This window comes from Nerophis ophidion, linkage group LG26 (assembly GCF_033978795.1).
Source record: "Nerophis ophidion isolate RoL-2023_Sa linkage group LG26, RoL_Noph_v1.0, whole genome shotgun sequence".
Taxonomy (NCBI): Eukaryota; Metazoa; Chordata; class Actinopteri; order Syngnathiformes; family Syngnathidae; genus Nerophis; species Nerophis ophidion.
In genome coordinates this window covers 17043749-17061706 of record NC_084636.1, presented here as the reverse complement: position 1 = coordinate 17061706, position 17958 = coordinate 17043749, and positions in this window count along the sequence as shown.

Below are 17958 nucleotides of genomic sequence, written 5' to 3'. Positions count from 1 at the left end.
TGGAGGATCTGGGGGTGAGCAGTTGTTTGAGGTAGACGGGGGCATTTCCATGGAGGCACTGGTGAGTTAGTAGGGAGATTTTGAATTCAATCTTGAGTGGAACCGGAAGCCAGTGAAGCATTGGACTTGGTGATGTATGGTTTGGATACAGCTGCACGGCCATGGAAACCCATTACATGAAACTCTGCGTGCTGTATGTGGGCTAATTGGCGGGTCACATGAAGTTTGGAGCTCTGTAGCAACTGACTGTGCAGAAAGTCTTTGCACTAGGTGCTTCAGCATCCGCTGACGCCTCTCTGTCAGTTTACGTGGCCTTCCCTTTCGTGGCTGAGTTGCTGTTGTTCCCAAACTTTTCACTTTTCCTATAATATAGTTGACTTTGGAATATTTAGGAGCGGGGAAATTTCACGACTAGATATGCTGCACTCCCGCCATCAGTGTGTGAATGGGTGAATGTGGATATAGTGTCAAAGCGCTTTGAGTTCCTTAAAAAGTTAGAAAAGCGCTATGCAAGTATAACCATTTAATTTATTTAAAATATTATTTCTGGGTAGTCAGGCAGAATAAGCTCTCAATCTTCCACCAGATCTTGTAACAGCCCGGAATCATGTGTCCCTTCGCTGCAAAATATCTCTTGTATACAGCCCGTTTATCTGTTCACTATGGATTCCACACAGATTTTGCCCCCCTGTAATATCTCTGTGGAATCAATTGGGGTCACAGACCCCCTGTTGAAGACCAGTACTGTAGAGTGTATATTTACCAAGAGGCGGCACCACAAACAGGAGGAATGGCCCACAGTCAGTACATATGATGACTTCTGGGAAGATAATTCCTGGGAGCCAGCGTCAGATGGCCACTGACACAAGATCAATCACCGGTTTGCTCAAGTGACTCTTATTGGTCCTAAAAGTCCTTGCCACAGGCTAACTGGCCACATTCATCTTCACCCCCGCAAAGCGGACATCTCCCAACACGGATGGCTTAAGAGAAAATGACAGGACAGCAGGGCGACTCAATGCGTTAGTCTTCTTTGTGTTTGGACACGGTCCAGATCAATGCCCTTCTCTTGCTCTCTTTGAGTACACACGCAAACGTCAAGGCCTTCTCATTCGATCCGCTTCCACCACCAGCCCACCCCTCGTTGCCCTTCCTGCCATCTTGGTCTAGAGGAGGACCTGGTTTTCATTGGCTTATGAGTTAGACATTTTGTCTCCTGCTAAGCTTCCTCTAACCCAGGGGTCGGCAATCGGACATGTTGAAGGAGCTGTGTGGAGCTACAAAAAGTTAAAAGCCTTATGTAAGTGTTATAATGAAGGCAATACATTTAGTAAGTGTCTCAGAGGGTTAGATAACTCCTGGAAATTACTGGATTAAAATTATGGATGTGTGTGCCCAAATTAAAAGAAAGGACAGGCTGTCTTCTTCTAATGGATTCATCACAATCTATGCAAGCCTGGTAACGTTTGCTGTGGTCTGGAACAACATGACAACGTTTGCTGTGGTCTGGAACAACATGGCACACCACCAGAAATGCAGCCAATATTGTATACATAGTGTGTCATGAGCCATGCAAATATAAATTAAATACACAGAGGACATAAGTGAAGGAAGTTAAATAAACTCAAAAATGTCTACAAACGAGGCATAATGATGCATTATGTACACACAGCTATTCCAAATAGATAGATAGATAGATAGTACTTTATTGATTCCTTCAGGAGAGTTCCTTCAGGAAAATTAAAATTCCAGCAAAATAGCAGGTTAGCATGGATTATTAGCACTCCACGCAAGACAATAACATCAACAAAGCTCACCTTTGGGCTTTCACGCACAGCATAAAACGTTTGGTGGACAAAGTGAGACAAAGAAGGTGTTATGATCCGCTGCCCGGATCCTAGTCTGTTTACGTTGTCTAGTCACTTGTGTTTTCAGCACCTCTTGATTCTGTTTGTTTCAGTTGCCATGACGGAATATTGCACTCAGCTGCCTCTGGTTAGTGTTCAGGACGCTCACCTGTTGTCCAGGCACTAATCAGAGGGCTATTTTTCTATGCCTTGGCCTCATTCGGTCTGGCTTCCAAAATTGCCTTTTGCAACAAATGACAACTTTTGTTTCCTGCTCTGTACCTGCTAACTTCCATGCTAGGCTCATTTACCTGCTAGCTCCCACGCTAGCCCCTTTAGTTTTTGCCTTCCGTGCTGTGAGCACGTTTTTCTTTGTTCCCGTCTGATTTATTTAAAAAATAAATAATTTTTCCTACCTGCACGCTGTATCCAAAGTCCGTTGCTACCTGGAAGAACAAAACCGACATCACCATGTGACCCGGTCGTCAAAGAAGGAGTGGCATGACACACGTCTTCCTGTGGCAGTGACGGAGAATATTGTACATGTAAACCAACTACATTGAGTTCAAAGACCGCCAAAATTAGTAGGACAAAACGGCGCTGGCCAAATACTGTAATCAGTAAAGTATAAACACAAAGATATTAAACAGTGGGCTTTCTAACAATTAGGAAGGTTTTTGTCATGTTTGTCCTCTACAAATATATTATTAAAACAATATATATATTTTCCCCCATTTTTTAAAATTTTTTAAAAAGCTCTAGGTAGCTACTAGGGTGGTGCAAAAGAGCCGAATGTGGCTCGAGAGTCGCGGGTTGCTGACCCTCGCTCTAGCCATCAGCAAACTGCTACTCCAAAGAGTCCAATATGAAAGTGGATCTGATTCTGCTGCCTGTTTATGACAATTGCACATAGATTTTTTGATTCGTGTTCCCTTAGCAATAAGTCCAAAAAAATAAGGATCAAACTGGAAAAAGTAATTCATTATGCAAAAATATGAGAAGTAATATGATTGTCACGTCGGGGTCGCTTGTTATTGCGCAGATCGTTTTCCCAGGATGCAGACGGAACTTGGTAGGCAATGTGAAGGAAAGACAATGTGTTATTTACCATAAATCGGTCAACATCCAAAACTACAGGAAAATGCAAAAAATCACAAGAACAGCTTGCTGTTTGCACGGGAAGCCAACGAAATAACAAACAGGAAGACTCAGCATTGAATCGGGAATCAAATAGCATACCCACAGAATTTGTTGCATAATGCAAACAAGACAGTGTGGCGAAAAGCAGTAATAAATAAATCTCTGATTAGTGCCCGGGAGCAGGTGAGTGTACCGAACACAAATCAGAGGCAGGTGCAAATAATCAGCACCCATGGCAACCAAGAACACACAAACCCAGGGGTGCTGAAACTGAACTTAGGTAGTCCATAACTAAACAAAACGGATCATGACAATGATTGGGGAAAAAAATAACTGAGTTATATTTTATAGAAAACAAGAACAATAATATGACAAAATAATATGATAAGGGGAAAAAAGATCACAATAATAGGAGAATCTTGTAGTAGTTTACAGAAAAAAAGTAAAATAATACAATTTTTGGGGGTAAATCTGTTGTGATCCGATTCCCGGATCACATCTTTTGTCTATATTTGAGTCTTTTGTGTTTCTTGTTTATGGTTTGACTCTTCCGATTCTTAGTTAGTGCACTTCCTTCTTTATATTAGTCACCATGGTTTCGTCATCCGTTCCACCGGTACTGGCGCCCGGCGCACACCTGTCCTTGATTACGATTTCTGTATTTATACCTGCCTCCTCCCTTTGTTCTGCCTGAGTTCTTCACTTGCTTTATGCAACACGTACGTTCGATTATCTGGTCCTGTTTTTGGCTTGCTAAGTTCCACCTTAGCTTTTGGGCGCACGACACTTTTGGATTTTTACTCAGTGCTAGTGTTTGCCTAGCTCCCCGTGCGTTGCACGCGTTTTCTTTTGCCTTTGTACCAGTGTTCTTTTATCATTTTATATATTAAATCCATCTCCTACCTGCTAACTTGCTTGTCTGGTCCCATGAATTTTGAGTTGACACCTCCGCGCATCTCAATGCGTTCCGAACGTGACAAAATCAATCATACTACCGCATAGTAAGGTTAGTTTTTTTTTTTATAGAACAACCTTATCCAATTAAATTACAACTTTATAAAATAACTACAGTCTATGCAATTCTGGTAGGAATTGCGTGTGAATGCCCAGTCATCGCTAATGCTGAATTTACAAGTTGAAGTATTGCAGAATTACTTTGGAAAAAAAGTTTGAATAAACAGTAGGAATGGGTTGAAAATTGAAGAACTGAGGCTCTGGATGGACAGATGTGAAATATGACAGCATTGGTACTTGCCTGACATAGTTAAGCTTTTCATTCCCAAATATTTTTTTTAGATCTTTAAGATGGAAACTGTAGCCACCATTATTGATGTGCAGTCATGTTTTCAAATGACCTTAAGTCTTGAACTAGACAAAGTATTTCAATGGTTGGAATCTGCGCTTTTGCATGATATACTAGTTACTATGGTAATCTAATTAGTTACTATGGTAATCTAAGTCACAGCAGCTCAGACGAGGCACCAAGCAGTGTGGGTGGGGAGCGTTTCCACAGAGTGTCAGTCTGAAATGCGGGTGTCAGGGACAAACACGGAAGGAGATTGTTTTCAAAATAGTTGTAAAGCCTAGTGATGTAACAAATATGTCGGATTGTAGATGGGTTTATTTTTTACCCTTGGCGTTCATGTTTTGCTGTGTTTGTTGCATTTTTGTTGCGTTTCACTCGATTGTAAAATATGTCGATGGAGAGGAGATGCAGCGTTCAAATATTGTCCATACTCAGTGTTTTATCATTCATAGTTAACATCGTAAATCCCACATTCTTTATTTTCATGTACATTCTGGGTGTCTCATTCAGTAAAAAAAAAAAAAAAAAATCCATTCTGTTTTTTAAGGCGGTCTGTCATAATGCTTTTAGCATTCAGACATTTTTGTGAGGTTTTGTATTTGTGTTCCTAGAAAATAGAAATACCGTTCCCAGATAAAAAAATGTCTAAATTTGGCCCCCTGAGGAAAAATAACTACCCAGGTCTGTCCTACAGTTACACATAAGAAGGTTAATAATTATTTTCTTTGGTAAAATACAATGATATATTAAATATCCATCCATCCATCCATCCATTTTCTACCGCTTATTCCATTAATAATTTGTGAAAATGTCATTTAACGATTCCTTCTTTTATCAAGTTGTAGATTTTTGCATGGCAAGGTTGCTGTGCAACTGCCCCAAAATGGAAGCGAAAAGAAACAATAAAAGTGGCCCCTGGACCACAGTGTTACCCAGTAAATCTCCCAAGGATGCAATAACAACCTCCTGAGGAGAATGGAACACAAGGACTGTGATCTTTATTTTCTTTTACTGGGGCACAAATGAAAGACAGGGACCAGTGGAACGGGTCAGGAGCCGCATAGGTCGTAGCTTCAATGCTAAGGCTTTGGGGGCTTTAAATCACCTTGGCCAGGCCCCCACCAGCTATAAAAGCCGGAAGGGGGAGGCGAGGGAGTCGGCGTCCAGTAAACATAATGTCGGGCTCGCCCTCTGGAGCCATGGGAGGGAAAGGAAACGACACGTTCCTTGGGGGCTCAACCTTAACCTCAGCCAGCCTCCTCTTGATAAAATATAATGGCTCTGCCCTGTGCAGCGTATTTCTTTGAAATCGAATTGCTGATGGCTGCATTTCATTAACTGGTTTGGCTCTGAAAAGCAGATCACTGTTGTACGTTCCGCCTTTCGTAAACTGAGTACGACTGCAAAATAACACAAAGAAAGTTGTGGGTACTTTGATAAATACGGTGAGGAACACTATTGAATTTATGAAACAACTTGTGGCAAAGTACACAAAACAAAAATGTATTAGGACTAATATAATAATAGATGTTGCATTAATTTGCTTTATCACCTATGACAGTGGTCGGCAACCTTTACCACTCAAAGAGCCATTTTGATCCGTTTCACAAAATAAAGAAAACAATGGGAACCACAAAACTCTTTTGAAATTTAAAATGAAATAACACTGCATACAGACTTTTTTTTTTTACTTTGTGCTATGTAATAACCAGGGGTCTCAGACACACAGCCCGCACCTTAATATGAAAATTTTATGATAGCTGGGCCCACAAGTTTTATTTGAATCCCGTTTGACAGCAATACACTTGCCAACCCTCTCGAATATTCCGAGAGACTACGGAATGTCAGATCAACTAATCATGCGACTGTTTGCAGAATTTCCCTCGATTAACAATATTAATGGCATCCTATGAAGGTGCTGCCTTTGGCGCCCTCTACAACACGTTCAATCAGCTTGCCAGCCCAGTCACATGTCGTATGAGGCTTCTGCAGACACACGCCAACGATTGCTAGGCATACTTGTTTAACAAACATACAGGTTACACTGAGGGTTGTGATATAAACAACTTCAACACTCTTACTAAATTGCGCCACACTGTGAACCCACACCAAACAAGAATGACAAAAACATTTTGGGAGAACATCGGCACTGTAACACAACATAAACACAAAACAACAAATACCCAGAATCCCATGCATCCCTACTCTTCCGGGCTAAATTATACACCCCCGCTAGCACCAATTCCTCCCACCCCCTCCGTGCGTCAGTTGAGGTGGGCAGGGTTTGGTGGGGGTGTATAATGTAGCCCGGAAGAGTAGGGATGCATGGGATTCTGGGTATTTGTTCTTTTGTGTTTATGTTGTGTTACAGTGCCGATTTTCTCCCAAAATGTGTTTGTCATTCTTGTTTGGTGTGGGTTCACAGTGTGGCGCATATTAGTAAGAGTGTTAACGTTGTTTATATTACAACCCTCAGTGTAACCTGTATGGCTCTTGACTAAGTATGCGTTGCAGTCACTTTCGTATGTTAACAGAGGCTGAATATAAAATGTGACTTGTCGACACCCAGATCGCGTGATTTAAGAGCGGGCGCAATGACATGTTGTAGAGGACGTTAAAGGCATTGCCATCACTGCACACTCACAGAATGGAAGTCCAGTTGAAAATTGGAGAATGTTATCCCCGGGTGATTTCTGAGAGGGGCACTAAAATCCAGAAACCTCTTGGAATAATTGCTGGGGTCGGCAATTTAGCAGCTGAGACACATCAGTGTGAGCCACAGGTTGCCGACCCCTGACCTATAAAATGATAATAAGATGACAATATTTTACTTTGTGACTTCATTAATAAATATGGCAGCGCCATGTTGGCATTTTTTTCCATAACTTCAGTGGATTTATTTTCGAAAATAACTTTTTACATTGTTTAATGCATCCAGTGGGGCATCACAACAACATTAGACATAATAATGTGTTAATTCCACGACTGTATATATCGGTATCGGTTGATATCGAAATCGGTAATGAAGAGTTGGACAATATCGGGAAATCGGCAGAAAAGCCATTATCGGACATCTCTACTAAGAACATTACACTACTTTGTAGTAGAAATGGCAACAGCGGAGGATGAATGTCCCAAAACAAGGAGATAGAGAGAAGAAGAAGAAACTTATTGACTACGGACAACAAAAGCAAACGCGCGCAATTTTTCAGGACTTACCAGAGGGTAAGAACATTTATTTTGCATAATATTGCGAAACAAAACGCCAGATAATGACTTACGTTATACACACACCATAATTATACTCGTATGTTGAAGCACAGTACAATCCATCAAGCGGTGCGGCTTCACAGTCTTCCAAAGTCGTACTAAAACATTTTGATAGATTTTTAATAATGTGTTGATTCCACGACTGTATAAATCGGTATCGGTTGATATCGGAATCGGTAATTAAGAGTTGGACAATATCAGAATATCGGGATATCGGCAAAAAAAGCCAATATCGGACATCTCTAATGAACATAAATGCTGGCCTTCTATTTCATCCAGCTGCACCTCGAAGTTAGCCTTGGTGCATCTCAACGCAGGCTGTTGTCTTAAATCACAATAAAAAAATGTCACCTTGCACGAAGCAAAAAAAAAAAAATACAATAAATGCACCTCTAGAGGCCTGAGGATGGTGGCCACAAGTGTCGTAACCTAGCAACCGGGGAGCCGCTGCCGTGATAAAGGCGGCGGCGGCGGCGGCGATGGGGGCGGGGAGGTAGTCTGGTGGGTGGTTTCCTCTCGAAAATAAAACCCACGCACTCGTTCTCGTTTTATCCGCGCCTTTGTTTGAGCGCCTATTTTAAGACCTTTGAGCACGTCTCTTCCTCGCCCCAGGATTAATTTATTTTTAGTCTCATGGCCGCCTTCACATTGTAACCTGCTCTGCTGCTGCTGCTACATGGGGCTGCCTGCATCTGTTGTGCAGCACGGGAGGGTGTGCAGGGGTGTGTGTGTGTGTGTGTGTGTGTATGGAGGGCGGGGGCTGTTTGTGAAGGACGATACACACACAGAGGAATGCGAGAAGGAGGACACATAGAGGAATGTTTTCCATCTGGGGTTTTGGCTCAGTGTATTCCCTTTGTTTGAGGCAGTCCTGCCACGCAGCATGTCTGCAAATATGTTGGTACTGTACCTCCTCCTACTCCCCTCAATCAGGATTAAACAGCATTGTCTATGTTCAAGGTGCACACGCTTGCTGCGATACTCAATGCGGCATTTTCCGTTAATTAAGATGCAGAAACGCATTGTTTCTACCCGGGGCGGTAAAGCGTATCTTAAGTATCCGGATGTATTGTTTATTAACACACCAAATCTCAATATTAGCACTGCAAAACCATTCCATTAACCACTGAGTCTCTTATAATTGTTGGGTATGTAGTCTGCAGAAGCAGACCACACCCCAATATATAAACCCCGTTTCCATAGGAGTTGGGAAATTGTGTTAGCTGTAAATATTAACGGAATACAATGATATGCAAATCCTTTTCAACCCGTATTCAGTTGAATGCACTACAAAGACAAGATATTTGGTGTTCATACTCATAAACCTTGTTTTTTTTTTGCAAGTAATAATTAACTTAGAATTTCATGGCTGCAACACGTGCCAAAGTAGTTGGGAAAGGACATGTTTACCACTGTGTTACATCACCTTTTCTTTTAACAACACTCAATAAATGTTGGGGAACTGAGGAAATTAATTGTTGAAGCTTTGAAAGGGGAATTCTTTCCCATTCAATTTTATGTAGAGCTTCAGTCGTTCAACAGTCTGGGGTCTCCGCTGTCGTATTTTACAATTTTTAATGTGCCACACATTTTCAATTGGAGACAGGTCTGGACTGCAGGCGGGCCAGGAAAGTACCCACACTTCTTTACTACGAAGCCACGCTGTTGTAACATGTGGCTTGGCATTGTCTTGCTGAAATAAGCATGGGCGTCCATGATAACGTTGCTTGAATGACAACATATGTTGCTCCAAAACCTGTATGGACCTTTCAGCATTAATGGTGCCTTCACAGATGTGTAAGTTACCCATGCCTTGGGCACTAATACACCCCCGTACCATCACAGATGCTGGCTTTTGAACTTTGCGGCAATAACAATCTGAATAGTTATTTTCCTTGTTGTTCTGGAGGACACCATGTCCATTGTGTCCAAATATAATTTGAAATGTGGACTCGTCAGACTACAGAACATCTTTCCACTTTGCATCAGTCCATCTTAGGTGAGCTCAGGACCAGCCATGCCGGCGGCGTTTCAGGGTTTTGTTGATAAATGGGTTTAGCTTTGCATAGTAGAGTTTTAACTTGCACTTAGAGATGTAGCGACCAACTGCAGTTACTGACAGTGGTTTTCTGAGGTGTTCCTGAGCCCATGTGGTGATATCCTCTACACACTGATGTCGTTTTTTTGATGCAGCACCACCTGAGGGGTCAATAGTCCCTAATATCATCGCTTACATGCAGTAATTTCTCCAGATTCTCTGAACTTTTGGAGGATTTTACGGACCATAGATGGTAAAATCCCTAACTTCCTTGCAGTAGCTCGTTGAGAAATGTTGTTCTAAAACTGTTCGACAATTTGCTTACAAATTGGTAACCCTTGCCCCATCCTTGTTTGTGAATTACTTAGCATTTCATGGAAGCTGCTTTTATACCCAATCAAGGCATCCAACTGTTCCCAATTAGCTTGCACACCTGTGGGATGTTCCATATAAGTGTTTGATGAGCATTCCTTAACATTATCAGTATTTATTGCCACCTTTCCCAACTTTTTTGTCACGTGTTGCTGGCATCAAATTCTAAAGTTAATGATTATTTGCAAAAAAAAAAAATGTTTATGAGTTTTAATGTCAAATATGTTGTCTTTGTAGCATATTCAACTGAATATGGGTTGAAAATGATTTGAAAATTATTGTATTCCGTTTATATTTACATCTAACATAATTTTCCCAACTCATATGGAAACGGGGTTTGTAAACTAACTACCCAATAAATCATTGTGGTGATATCCTTTACACACTGCTGTCACATTTTGATGCAGTACCACCTGGGGGATCGAAGGTCACAGCCTTATATTACGGACCGTGGATGGTAAATGTCCTCAACAAAATGAGCAAAGACCAAACTTTAGCCTTGTTTCTATAGCAGTGGTTAGATTGTCCTCCCAGAGATCGGTAGGTTGTGAGTTCAAACCATACTTGCCAACCATCCATCCATCCATCATCTTCCGCTTATCCGAGGTCGGGTCGCGGGGGCAACAGCCTAAGCAGGGAAACCCAGACTTCCCTCTCCCCAGCCACTTCGTCTAGCTCTTCCCGGGGGATCCCGAGGCGTTCCCAGGCCAGCCGGGAGACATAGTCTTCCCAACGTGTCCTGGGTCTTCCCCGTGGCCTCCTACCGGTTGGACGTGCCCTAAACACCTCCCTAGGGAGGCGTTCGGGTGGCATCCTGACCAGATGCCCGAACCACCTCATCTGGCTCCTCTCGATGTGAAGGAGCAGCGGCTTTACTTTGAGTCCCTCCCGGATGGCAGAGCTTCTCACCCTATCTCTAAGGGAGAGCCCCGCCACACGGCGGAGGAAACTCATTTCGGCCGCTTGTACCCGTGATCTTATCCTTTCGGTCATGACCCAAAGCTCATGACCATAGGTGAGGATGGGAACGTAGATCGACCGGTAAATTGAGAGCTTTGCCTTCCGGCTCAGCTCCTTCTTCACCACAACGGATCGGTACAACGTCCGCATTACTGAAGACGCCGCACCGATCCGCCTGTCGATCTCACGATCCACTCTTCCCTCACTCGTGAACAAGACTCCTAGGTACTTGAACTCCTCCACTTGGGGCAGGGTCTCCTCCCCAACCCGGAGATGGCACTCCATCCTTTTCCGGGCGAGAACCATGGACTCGGACTTGGAGGTGCTGATTCTCATTCCGGTCGCTTCACACTCGGCTGCGAACCGATCCAGCGAGAGCTGAAGATCCCGGTCAGATGAAGCCATCAGGACCACATCATCTGCAAAAAGCAGAGACCTAATCCTGCGGTTACCAAACCGGAACCCCTCAACGCCTTGACTGCGCCTAGAAATTCTGTCCATAAAAGTTATGAACAGAATCGGTGACAAAGGACAGCCTTGGCGGAGTCCAACCCTCACTGGAAATGTGTTCGACTTACTGCCGGCAATGCGGACCAAGCTCTGGCACTGATCGTACAGGGAACGGACCGCCACAATAAGACAGTCCGATACCCCATACTCTCTGAGCACTCCCCACAGGACTTCCCGAGGGACACGGTCGAATGCCTTCTCCAAGTCCACAAAGCACATATAGACTGGTTGGGCAAACTCCCATGCACCCTCAAGAACCCTGCCGAGAGTATAGAGCTGGTCCACAGTTCCACGACCAGGACGAAAACCACACTGTTCCTCCTGAATCCGAGGTTCGACTATCCGACGTAGCCTCCTCTCCAGTACACCTGAATAAACCTTACCGGGAAGGCTGAGGAGTGTGATCCCACGATAGTTGGAACACACCCTCCGGTCCCCCTTCTTAAAGAGAGGAACCACCACCCCGGTCTGCCAATCCAGAGGTACCGCCCCCGATGTCCACGCGATGCTGCAAAGTCTTGTCAACCAAGACAGCCCCACAGCATCCAGAGCCTTAAGGAACTCCGGGCGGATCTCATCCACCCCTGGGGCCTTGCCACCGAGGAGCTTTTTAACTACCTCAGCGACCTCAGCCCCAGAAATAGGAGCGTCCACCACTGATTCCCCAGGCACTGCTTCCTCATAGGAAGACGTGTTGGTGGGATTGAGGAGGTCTTCGAAGTATTCCTTCCACCTATCCACAACATCCGCAGTCGAGGTCAGCAGAACACCATCCGCACCATACACGGTGTTGATAGTGCACTGCTTCCCCTTCCTGAGGCGGCGGACGGTGGTCCAGAATCGCTTCGAAGCCGTCCGGAAGTCGTTTTCCATGGCTTCCCCGAACTCTTCCCATGTCCGAGTTTTTGCCTTCGCGACCGCTGAAGCTGCACACCGCTTGGCCTGTCGGTACCTGTCCACTGCCTCCGGAGTCCTATGAGCCAAAAGGACCCGATAGGACTCCTTCTTCAGCTTGACGGCATCCCTCACCGCTGGTGTCCACCAAGGGGTTTTAGGATTGCCGCCCCGACAGGCACCAACTACCTTGCGGCCACAGCTCCGATCTGCCGCCTCGACAATAGAGGTGCGGAACATGGTCCACTCGGACTCAATGTCCAGCACCTCCCTCGTGACATGTTCAAAGTTCTTCCGGAGGTGGGAATTGAAACTTTGTCTGACAGGAGACTCTGCCAGACGTTCCCAGCAGACCCTCACAATGCGTTTGGGCCTCCCAGGTCTGTCCGGCATCCTCCCCCACCATCGCAGCCAACTCACCACCAGGTGGTGATCGGTAGAAAGCTCCGCCCCTCTCTTCACCCGAGTGTCCAAAACATGAGGCCGCAAATCCGATGACACAACTACAAAGTCGATCATGGAACTGCGGCCTAGGGTGTCCTGGTGCCAAGTGCACATATGGACACCCTTATGTTTGAACATGGTGTTTGTTATCGACAAACTGTGACGAGCACAAAAGTCCAATAACAAAACACCACTCGGGTTCAGATCCGGGCGGCCATTCTTCCCAATCACGCCTCTCCAGGTTTCACTGTCGTTGCCAACGTGAGCGTTGAAGTCTCCCAGTAGGACAAGGGAATCACCCGGGGGAGCACTTTCCAGTACTCCCTCGAGTGTTCCCAAAAAGGGTGGGTACTCTAAACTGCCGTTTGGTGCATAAGCACAAACAACAGTCAAGACCCGTCCCCCCACCCGAAGGCGGAGGGAGGCTACCCTTTCGTCCACCGGGTTGAACTCCAACGTACAGGCTTTGAGCCGGGGGGAAACAAGAATTGCCACCCCAGCCCGTCGCCTCTCACTGCCGGCAACGCCAGAGTGGAAGAGGGTCCAATCCCTCTCGAGAGAAGTGGTTCCAGAGCCCTTGCTGTGCGTCGAAGTGAGTCCGACTATATCCAGCCGGAATTTCTCGACTTCGCGCACTAGCTCAGGCTCTTTCCCCCCCAGTGACGTGACGTTCCACGTCCCAAGAGCTAGCTTCTGTAGCCGAGGATCGGACCGCCAAGTGCCCTGCCTTCGGCTGTCGCCCAGCTCACAATGCACCCGACCTCTATGGCCCCTGCTATGGGTGGTGAGCCCATTGGAGGGGTGACCCACGTTGCCTCTTCGGGCTGTGCCCGGCCGGGCCCCATGGGAACAGGCCCGGCCACCAGGCGCTCGCCATCGTGCCCCACCTCCGGGCCTGGCTCCAGAGGGGGGCCCCGGTGACCCGCGTCCGGGCGAGGGAAATCTGGGTCCATGGTTTTTCATCTTCATAAAGGTCTTCGAGCTGCTCTTTGTCTGATCCCTCACCTAGAACCTGTTTGCCTTGGGAGACCCTGCCAGGGGGCTTTATGCCCCCGGACAACATAGCTCCTAGGATCATTGGGACACGCAAACTCCTCTACCACGATAAGGTTGCAGCTCAGAGAGGAGCATACTTGCCAACCCTCACGGATTTTCCGAGAGACTCCCGAAATTCAGCGCCTCTCCCGAAAACCTCCCTGGACAAATTTTCTCCCGAAATTCAGGCGAAGCTGGATGCCACGCCCCCTCCAGCTGCATGCAGACCTGATTCAATATTGTGACCCTTTTAAACAGGACAATACTGTCATCTACTGTACATAGAATAGAATGTAAATATATTCTACATTTAGGTGCAGTCAAGGAACATGCATTAGGGAGTCTGTTCTGAAGCCCACAGTAAAGAGACGTAACTTCATCACGTCGCCTGGTTATTGACTCCAACCCAACATATTACACCGTCGACGAGCAAAATGAAGAAATACGCTTGCAAGTTCCAGAACGATTGGAAACAATAATTTTAATTTGTCCAGGAGAGTTCGAAGGGGAAGGGGTATGTTGCCTGTAAATTTTGTAGAACAGACTTCTCCATTGAACACGGCAGCCGAACGGATATTCAGCCATAAACAGTCAGCGAAGCACAAAGCGTCCGCAGCGCAGCATCGTTCACAACCCAGTATTATGGAAGTGTATGTTATGCTGAGACAAAGATGGCTATGCTGATAGCTGGAATCAACATCCCGTTCTCATTTGCGGATGTCTACAACAAATCTGTGAAGGATGTTCCCAGATTCGGAGATCGCTCGCCACTACGCAAATGGCAGATTGAAGGTTACTCAAAAAGTGAAAGGTAAGTGTTGTTGTTCTTTTAGTAACCAGCAAGTACAGTACAGTTAGTAGAACAACTGTGTTTTTATTACTGTGTATTTGATAAGGGCCGTCGGAAATGCAACTATTTCTTTTATTTATATATATATAATAATAATAAATATATATATATAGCTAGAATTAACTGAAAGTTAAGTATTTCATACATATATATATATATAAATAAAAAATATATACATATACATATATACATATAAATAAAGTAAATAAAGAAATAAAGTACTATCTCTAATCTAATATATATATATATATATATATATATATATATATATACATATATATATATATATATATATATATACATATATATATATATATATATATATATATATATATATATGAAATACTCGAGTTGGTGAATTATACGGCACCCCTCTTAACCACGCCCCCCGCCCCAACCACGCCTGCGCCCATCCCCGCGCGTGAATGGGTGAGTGTGGAAATACTGTCAAAGCGCTTTGAGTTACCTTGAAGGTAGAAAAGCGTTATACAGGTATAATATATTTGCCATTTACCATTTAAATCACGAGTGTCTCAAAGGGCTGCACAAGCCACAACGACATTATTCACAGTCACTGTTCTATTGTGCACATAACAATGTTGTTCTTGTTTAGCATTCATATACAGTAAGTAGTTAAATGCTAAATAATGATGAATGATACATAATTATCGTACATTACGATGCCTCTCCAACATCTCCTGACTTAAATGTATCGGCAAAGATTCTCACATTTAAAATAAAAATGACGATTGATTAGAGGTGCGGCCCCTTTAAGATTTACCCGAAACGTGGGCGTTTGTTGTGACCGCCTTTTTGAGTCTTTTTGATCTAAGCGGTCATTCAGTCTCGTCAGGGGTCATATTATTATTAATATTTTCTAAATTGAAGACACTTCCTTGTGGATTATGTTTTACAGTCACTATAGGATGCCCCGTTTTGTGGGCGGTCTCATTTACCTTCGGCAGCGTCTTCTCCCCATCATCTTTGTTGTAGCGGCGTAGCGTGCAAGGACGGGAGTGGAAGAAGTGTCAAAAGATGGAGCTAACTGTTTTAATGACATTCAGACTTTACTTTAATGAATAACGGAGCACCATCCCCTCAAACGGAAACAACAACACCGGAAAGGTGTCACGTGAAAATCTCTCTAATAACTAAAGTTCCTTGGGTGAATAATGTAAACTTACTACACCAGTATGTTTTAGCGCTTTCATGCAAGTTTACTGACAGATATACAGTAAGTAAGACCTAATATCTGTCCCACAACAAGAAGATAGATAAAAAGAAGAAGCTTAGTGACTACGTGATTGGCACGGACTATGAAGGCGGAGGCACAATCTTTCAGGATTTATGAAGATCCCAAATACAGATCAGCAGGTACCTGAAGGTAAGAAAAGTTGCTTTAGCATAATATTGCGAAACAAAACGCCAGATATAATGTCTTACCTTATACACACACCATAATAATACTCGAATGTTGAAGCACAGTACAATTCAAAAAGCGATGCGGCTTCATAGCTTACCAAAGACGTGCTAAAACATTTTGATGGATTTTGTAATATGTGTTTTGGTATGCTTAGTCCTATTTCATGTGTAATGTTCTATATTTTCAATGGATTATATACAATTTTGGTGTTGTTTACTCAAGTCATATTTCTTATGTGTGACTGCCATCTACTGGTCACACTTATCAATTCACCATGTACCAAGTAAAATAGCTTCGAGGTCAGTAAGCACAAACAAAAATATTCCGTATATTAGGCGCACAGGGTTGTAAGGCGTACTGTTGAGTTTTGAGAAAATGAAAGGATTTCAAGTGCGCCTTATAGTTCGAAAATCACGGTACATAGTTGGTTTTTTTTGTTTAGGTCATTGACACCACAAGATTGCAGTTTGAAATGTCATAAATGGTAAACGTACAACAGCCACAGTTACAGTATCTCTGCATGCATTTGCGGTGCTGTTGCTGATGGCAAACTTGTTGAAGATCTTACCCCGTTTTTTTATTGAACAGTCAGAGGTTGGGTTTTCCAGATATCAATAATTTAGTACCGGTTCTAGTACCAAAATGTATATCGATACTTTTCCAAATAAAGGGAACTACAAAAAATGTCAATATTGGTTTTATTTTAACATAAATTCTTACACTACATTAAACACTCACAGTCAAAAAACAATTTTACAAGGTTAAAATATGTTTTAAAAGGCATTGAAATGGCATTGACCCTGAAGGGAACATCTTCCCTGTGCTTCTCGATGACAGTCTGCACCGGACCGAACAGCAGGACGGATGTAACAATTACATTATTAGCTATCATTTTTTTATACTCCTTGTGCAGATCTGAACGCTTATTATTGAAATGTTTACCTAAGTTTGAAGCAAAGGTGGTCATACTAATTGCCACATTTGGTGATGCATGTTTTTAAGTATGTGTGTGTGTGTGTGTGTGTGTGTGTGTGTGTGTGTGTGTGTGTGTGTGTGTGTGTGTGTGTGTGTGTGTGTGCACCTTTAAGAATGGCAGTATGTGTGGTGAGTAAGTGAGTGGGCAAGTTAGGAGTGTTGATAGCATGGTGGATGTCTGGTTGTGCCCTGTGGAAATTCTAAATAAAGTGACCAAGTTGTAACTAATCAACGACCTCGTCATTCTGACCAAAGAGCGGAGCTTCATGGACCCATTGTGAAGTGAAAGTCCCCAGTTCTCCTGGACCACGGTCTGGGAGCAGACAAGCAGGAAAGGTGTTAAACAGTACTTGCAACGCGGTGCCTCCCTGTTTTAAGTGCCACATTTATTGTTAGTTTTGAAACCCAAATACTTCCATATTGTACTTTACACCCTCTTTACTAACCAGTAGAATTGTAGGTTTTTGCCATTTTTCCTCTCCAAGATGTTATCACATGTATGCACTTTGTGTCTACGTTTTGACACACTCAACATCATGCGCCTCAGCTCTATAGTCACTCAGGTGAAAGAATGGTACTTTTCAAAGGTGGTATAGTCCCGATTTCAATTGGTTAGTAACGCGATACTTTGTTAGAACTGGTATACCGTACAACCCAAGTCAGGGGTTGGGTCTACTTAAAGATTTATCAGGATTTGCAGGTAAATGTTACAGATTTGTCTCATTCCCGCAAAAAGTATGTCGATTGTGTATGTAAGCGGGTGCTTCCACACGCAAATCTTTGCAATACTGAGCCCCGATGAAGGATTGGTCACTCGGCCAATTGCGGCCCGCGAGACGTTATTCTGTGGCCCGCACCGTAATATAAAATGTTAAAGTTGGTGCAGCCCGCGAG